Source organism: Haplochromis burtoni, unplaced genomic scaffold (genome assembly GCF_018398535.1).
Source record: "Haplochromis burtoni strain Fernald_Lab_line unplaced genomic scaffold, NCSU_Asbu1 Contig_710, whole genome shotgun sequence".
Taxonomy (NCBI): Eukaryota; Metazoa; Chordata; class Actinopteri; order Cichliformes; family Cichlidae; genus Haplochromis; species Haplochromis burtoni.
In genome coordinates, this window is record NW_024583071.1 from 160,894 (window position 1) to 168,480 (window position 7,587).

The following is a 7,587-nucleotide window of genomic DNA, read 5'->3' on the forward strand; positions in this document are numbered from 1 at the left end:
ACCGGACTCCCGGCAAATCGTTTTCAAACCCACCGCCGTCTTTCGCTACTCAGGTTAAATATATATGAGTCACTTAGATAACTTAAAAATGTTATTGTTTGGCTTTTTTTTTTAGTATTTTATTTGTTCCTGAGTAAATCGGTTTGGCTGAGATTAAAGTTATAGTTTTTACACAGCTGAATAAACTATATATATATATATATATATATATATCTCTTCAGCAATTACTTCCTCTAAATCATCAACCCCATTTTTACAAGAAGTCCTACCAATTAATGGTTCAATCTATCTCTATTAATTGCACAGGCCTTCAAGCTGGCAGGAGTTAAACTGTTACTTAAAAAGTCATCTCTTGACCCAGCGGTCTTAGCTAATTATAGACCCATCTCCAAACTCCCTTTTGTTTCAAAAATACTTGAAAGACTAGTTGTTAAACAGTAGATGCAAATGACTGCTCTGTTCATGTGCAGAGGAATGGCTTATTGGAAGAGTTTCAGAGCCCAACACAGCACAGAAACAGCTTTAGTGAAGGTTACAAATGATATTCTTATGGCCTCTGACCCCCCTGAACAGATGGCTAAACAGCATGTGGTATTTGTAATCCCTGCTTTAGACAAGCTGGACTTTAGGCGGAGGAGGACTGAGCGCATTCGCAGAGAGAGAATTGAGTGTCCTCTAACCAATGACATGGAGAACAGGAGGAGACCCCGGGCTAACAGCCAATCAGATCCCATACGAAGAGGACGAGGCAGACCAAAAACAGTGGGGCTGAAGAAACAGGAAGAGGAGAAAGGTAAAACAAGTCATATTCACAGATGCATTTTGTGGCACTGAGGTTTTTTTTGTTTGCTCATTTTTGGGAACTTTTTTTTTTAGTTTTGACTTTGTTGTGTTGTCACGGTACAAATAGACAGGAGGACAAAAGAAATGAGCAGGAACTCACTAAATAAAGTGGCTATACAAACTATGGAATAATATCTATTAAATTACAAATGCATCCATTGAAAATGGGGGGAAATGGCGAGGTTAGCTCTAGACTACCTGGCGCTTTGATATTGCCTTCTAGAGCTCAGTCTGCCCGTGACAGGAAAACCAGCATTGCCACAAACTTATACACACGATAATTAAAAACCCCTCTTCTTTTTATAATTTGCTTGGGAAATGTGTGCAACACTTTCCTGAAATAAACATACATGGAAATACATACTTACGATGGTATTTACAACTGAATATTTTGTGTGAGCACCTTTATTCCTCAGCACATCCTGAACACTCTGAGGCAGTTTTCTGTCATTTCTTTAAGTAGTCTTCAGGAAGTGGAAGGTCTCCAGGCTTCTTATAAGTAAGTACAGATACAGTTTCAAACTGGTCCTTTGTTAAGTGTCTCATATGCAGACACAGCACTGCTCACCACTTTTTATATTCAAATGATTTATGTCCATGTTAAGCAGCTTAACAGACAAAGAAATATGATGATCAGAAAGTAAAATATAAAGTAAGGAGGGTGGATCAAGACTCCTGCATGTTACTGTGTATTAGCAAGGACTTGTTTGCACATCTTGCACTGATTCTGGGTTGACTATGCAAATCTGCAAAAGCAGAATGAAATAAATTGCCTTTGAGTTGTGTTGTGGAAAATTTAACAATAACCTGCAACACACCCAGTGAGCTTGATTTGAAGTGGGTTTAATAAACACATTGCAATGTGGAGAGAGCTCCCAGTGAAACCCCAGGGCCATCTCTGAGTTCTGGCTTCACATCTTACATACAGAGACGCAGACAAAGAACATTCCACATTATTTATTTGTAACAAATGTTTGGAATCATGTCTGATTTTGTTCCACTTCTCACGTGTGCACCACTTTGTGTTGGTCTTTCACCTGGAATTCCAATAACATTGATTCATGTTTGTGGCTGTAATGTGACAAAATGTGGGAAAGTTCAAGGGGGCCAAACACTTTTCAAGCCACTGTAGATCTTGCCACTCTATCTATGCTGTGTACTGCACTCTTCACTGTTGTAGGGCCATCAGCCCATTTAAAAGGTGTAAAACATCTTTACTGACCCCACATCAGTGATTGGGGAAACTAAAACAACCACATTTAACTCTGGAAGAACAACCGCCTTCTTTAGGTGTTTCCAGCATGTTTGAGGCCGATCAAAATCCCTCAATGAAATGTGATGAACCCAAATCCCATCTTTACGGTGTCACACAATGTTTCGAAGTTCTGTACACATGTCAAAAGAAACCACAACTGCTGTTATTTTTATGTTTCCTCAGACAATGAGGGCCTAATGCACTTACGCACTGACATGCTGGAAAAGCAGTCTAGCTGCCCTACAAAATGAGCACAAGTTGCTGTAAAACCTGCATGCTATAATTCCTCCAGTCACTTTCACTCATGCTCAGGACTCTAACAGAGTTTGTGATGTTCAGAGAGTCGTGTAAATGCATATCATTTGTAAAATGATTAGAAACGTCACACCACAGAATTTTTTCAGGTAAAACTGCCTGACTGTTTAATCAGGTGTCATCTGCATTCATTCGCTGATCCCTGTTGGGTGGCACCGAGTCTGCTCTGCAGTCGCTGAGTTGGAGCTTGGCACGCTCTTGTTGGAGGAGGGCGCTCTTTTCACCCCTCACTCTCTCGTTCCAACACAGCTTTATGGTTATTGTTGTGGTTCTGGAAACTTCTCATGATGACTAGTAGGGCCGCAAACCACACGACCTTTGACCTCAACCACTGCCTGGGCTGTCAGCCATGCCAGGATTGGTCCCTACTTCTCGCTGGGTCTCTGAAGACTTCTCAGGAGATTCCACCCTTGGGATGATTTCTTCCAGCAGTACTCTGGCTGCTGCACCTGTATCTGCTTACCTGAAGGAAAAACTTCTAACCATTTAGAAAACATATCAACCAACATCAATCCACATTTTCCTTTCAGTTTAGTGAACTTCACTTATAGGTTATCAAAACCTCATCTGAACATGGGTGTACCGCCTGTTTAGGTTTAATACCTGTACATAACCTGTTAACCCCACAAATCACAGTAAAAATCATAGAAAACATCCTTTCATCCTTTCTCCGGAGTAACTTCGCTCCAGCCCGGTAACCCTGTGTTAGAGAATAAAATCAGCATTAATGTCATGTTTAGTGGGTCTAACGCTTGGCTCTGCCTGGAGCCTGCATCCACACCACAATTACCTAGAAACCAAAATCAGTGAGTAAATACAAACTTCACACTTTCAAACAGCTGTAGGCTATAAGAGTAATAAGGCATCCCACACCACAGACACATGCGCGTGTGCCATGCGCAGCTTATTTCCCCAAATCATTAAAAACACTGCTGTTACCATAATTTGCTCAAATCATGGATCATCCCATGTGTTCAATTAAAACTACGGTAACCAGTGACTTGTCTTAATAAGTAATGTCACTCACTTGTGTTAAACACTATGGGCTCAACACCTTAAAATGAATAATGAGCCCCACACTAAGATGTTCTGTAATCACTGGAAAACCTGCTTCATTTCACTCGTCTGCCTGTGTGATGCCAAAACCCTGAGAGGAAAAACATTAGCCGGTGGCGTGTCCTCGCAGGTCGGGCCTGGATCAACAGATTCCAGAGGTGCTGCTGTAAATCATGTGGTCAACCCTCCTTTTCTGTGAAAGGAGGGATACTGATCTTAACACAGTATGTGTTTCACATTAAATATACAATTTCCCTCTGTAACATTTAACATTTTCCAACAATACAGTGTGTTACTGTAACCAACAAGCAGCCAGGAAAACACAGTTTCCTTCACACAAAATCAGTAACACAGAATAGCAGCTAAAGGGTTAAGTCTGCCATGCCTCACACACACTCATGTGAACCTACAGTCTCCCCTCCTCTGGTCTCTGTCTTCCTCCTGCTCCTGCAAAAACAAGCAAACAAAAACACATGCATCCACCCTTTTTTCACTGTTTGGGGTGGATTAGGCACTAGCAGTGACTAATCCTAAAACAGCTACAGTTTTCTCAATTTCAAGTCAGTCACACTTAGTCCACATCATCAGTCCAGCCACAGTCCAATCACATGCATTCAGCGTGTTAGGTAGATGTACTTCTCCTAAACCATTGTAATCTGGAGAAGCTCACCTTGTATTTGCTCTGCGTAAATATTTTATAGCGCTTTTACTTCCAATCTTGCAGCCTGCTTAAAGAAAGCTGATTATTAAATCATCAACACACAAAATATCCCAGATGGATGATACCGGGCAGGTTTTTTTTTAAGTCCATCTATGTCCACTGTGGGCGACCATCTTTGAACAGAGGCGGGGTTTACGACACCAACTCTCTGCCATCTATAATCCAGTTTTGAGATCCTCCCCAGACGCCTTAACGCCCACTCACATCCTGGGCCATCTGACCTCAGGAAATCACATGATAAGGTGGGGCCAGGTTTCACAATGAGCTCACCTGAAACTCTGGCTGATTGGGACCCACACCCAGTTTCACACCTCTTTGGGGGAAACTCCCACTGGGTTTAAATCTGGGACTCTTGGCCATTTGACCTTAGAACTGAAGAAGCTTCTCGGATGAGAGGTGAAACGTCTTCAAGCAACTTAAAGAAGTCCAGATGCTTTTCTTTCCAAGCTCCTTTGACTACGATGACCTGGATGACTGAGAACCTTCACAGACAAAACAGCCCAAACCTAACTGGCAGAATCAGCCTGGTACTAAAACAAAACCCCAAAATCTGCCAGAAAAATCACAGGAAATATCTTACTTTCAGGTGAAACATGCTGTAGGGGTTAGAACCTGCCATGCAGAGCTGCAGTCACTGCTTCCGGCTTTAATTAATAACTGATGCTTACATGGTCTGAAATCAGACTTAAGAGTCACTACCTCTGTTCATGTTCCCCACATCATATTTACTGGTTGCCCACAAGTGCTCCAGAATATCACACAATGCTGTAAAGTCTGGGGCCAACCACCATAGATCCACCTGCTAAACACACAGAGAAACTTCCCCCTGTTTTTTTTAGCAGCTGCACAGTTCACACGACACTAATGTTCACCCTAATCAATGTTTTATCACTGGAATGTGAACTTCTTCCCCAGGTCTGTGCTTTTGCACTCATTTTTCATTTTCACAGACCCAATCATTTCATTTAGCTTTTTGTTTCCTCCAAAAGTAAACGTGTAACACGTCGTCATGTATTTCACAAAGCAAGTTTGTTCTCATGTATTCAGAGGTGTGTATCTGGGTGCAAGCTTCACCCATACATCAGAAACAGCAAACTCAACCCTTCTACATCTTATTCACTAGTTTCATAATCCAGCATCTTTCCCTGATCTAGTAACGATCAATCCATTTGCAAATCAGCTCATAACCCACTAAGCTGACAGGACAACAGAGATGCATGTTCAACATATCATCACAAAAGAGAATTTCCTTCATACAGTAAATTACTTGTGCTGCACCAATCAAGCAGAAAGCATCTCACAATTTACTATATTAACAACTAAAATTTATTGTCTGATCACTGGTCGGTCAAACCAGAATCTTTTTTCCCACACAGTTAAACTGGAACCTGGAGAGTTAACTGTCAGCAGTGGATACACTCAGCGATGATAACAAGTGTCTGTTAAATTTACACTATTTTAACACTGATGAGAGATAACAAGCTGATCATTGCATGTGTGCGTTAGCAGGCAGGCTGTGTGCAGTGGAGCTACAGGTTCAGCAGGGCTTTGTCCTCAAAGCTGCCTTTCCTTCACATTTCTCTCTTTATGTGCGTTTGTGTGCATTTTATTTTTACCTTTGTTGCGATCCTACGGACTTTTCTCAACCTCCACACGCAGCCGGCCACAGTTTCCCAACCCAATTTTCATGTGCTCTGACATTATCAACAACAGCCTTCATTTCTCCTCCATGCTCTCTTCTCTCCACTTCTCACAGCTGCTGTGTCTCTCCCACCTCTGCAGCAGTTCACGGTTGTGGCGTGTCAGAGGCCCAGTGGGCCGTTCTCCTTCAGCTTTGCCTTTGCGATCGTGGCTCAAGAGTTGGGAGTTCGCCTTGCAATCGGAAGGTTGCCGGTTCGAGCCCCGGCTTGGACAGTCTTGGTCGTTGTGTCCTTGGGCAAGACACTTCACCCGTTGCCTACTGGTGGTGGTCAGAGGGCCCGGTGGCGCCAGTGTCCGGCAGCCTCGCCTCTGTCAGTGCGCCCCAGGGTGGCTGTGGCTACAATGTAGCTGCCATCACCAGTGTGTGAATGTGTGGATGACTGGATATGTAAAGCGCTTTGGGGTCCTTAGGGACTAGTAAAGCGCTATATAAATACAGGCCATTTACCATTTTTATCTTTCACTCTTTTCAGTCTCTGTCTTTGCCATTTCAGCTCCCAGTATGGCAAATGTGAAACTCGGTCTTCTCAAGTGCATTCACACACAGTGATGTCGCTGGTGAACCTCAGCTTGTGATCAGGAGCGCATGCTTGCATCCATGATGGCATTCGTACATACTGTTACATGCTGCTGAACCCTTCAGGGTTTAGGGCAGTGCTGCTGTCTGTTCACCTTGTTGACTCTTGAAGTCGACGCAGTTGCTCTCGAACTGCATTTTGTCTTCAGGGAGAGATTGATTGTCCTCGAAGCTTGTTCTTCAGTGTAACATCTACCTGAAGGTGAAGCTGTGTAATATTCAGCCAAAGCACGGCTGGTGTGGTTCCAGTTATATTAATCTATCATTTTGCTCCGGCCGCTGAGCTTGTGGAGGGTGCTGATCCAGTTCCGCAGCCACCTGTACCAACACACATATATTTACCGGTAATATCATTTTCATCACTGCTCAATAACACTTTCCCTCTTGTTCTTCTATCCATCACTCTCTGTTGCACACACACTTCTCTTCACTGCATTCCTCTTCTACAGCTTCTACACACTTCATGCTGCATGTATTCTTTCCCATATTTCTGAAAGAAAGAAAAAATCATACAATCAAAACCTGGATTTGCCCGGACCACCCGAGGGGATCTCCGACGGCCTCACTGGTCGCACTGCTGGGCTCCTGCCTTTTCTTTCTGGTCCAACAGTGTTAACCACCATAAACTAAGGACAGAGTCCTTCCCACAACAGTCCTGAAGTCAGGCGTCGTATTCCTGAGGTTTCCCTCCCAGTGGTCCATCCAAAACACAATAAACTACAAATAAAAAAACTCTTATCCCTGTCAGCATCTCTTTCTATCACACAACCATCTTCCACACACTTGGAGTTTTCAACCAGACCACGTAGAGGAAAGCAGTTGTCTTTAGAGCAAAATGCTTTTGAATCTGTATGTGGACCTTATATTATGTGCACATGCTCCATTTGCAAAAGACAATTTGGTTTTCAAACACAAGCAATGTATTTATTTACTAACAATTTCTGAAGTAATAGGTGTATACTGAATATGGCCTAACAGTACAGATTGCTCTAGAATTTGCAGATACTGTTATGGTACTATGAGTCTGAGACTGCAGATACCTGAAACTATAGCCAGTGTTGCTAAGTACTTATTGCCGTGTGTGTGTGTGTGTGTGTGTGTGTGTGTGTGTGTGTGTGT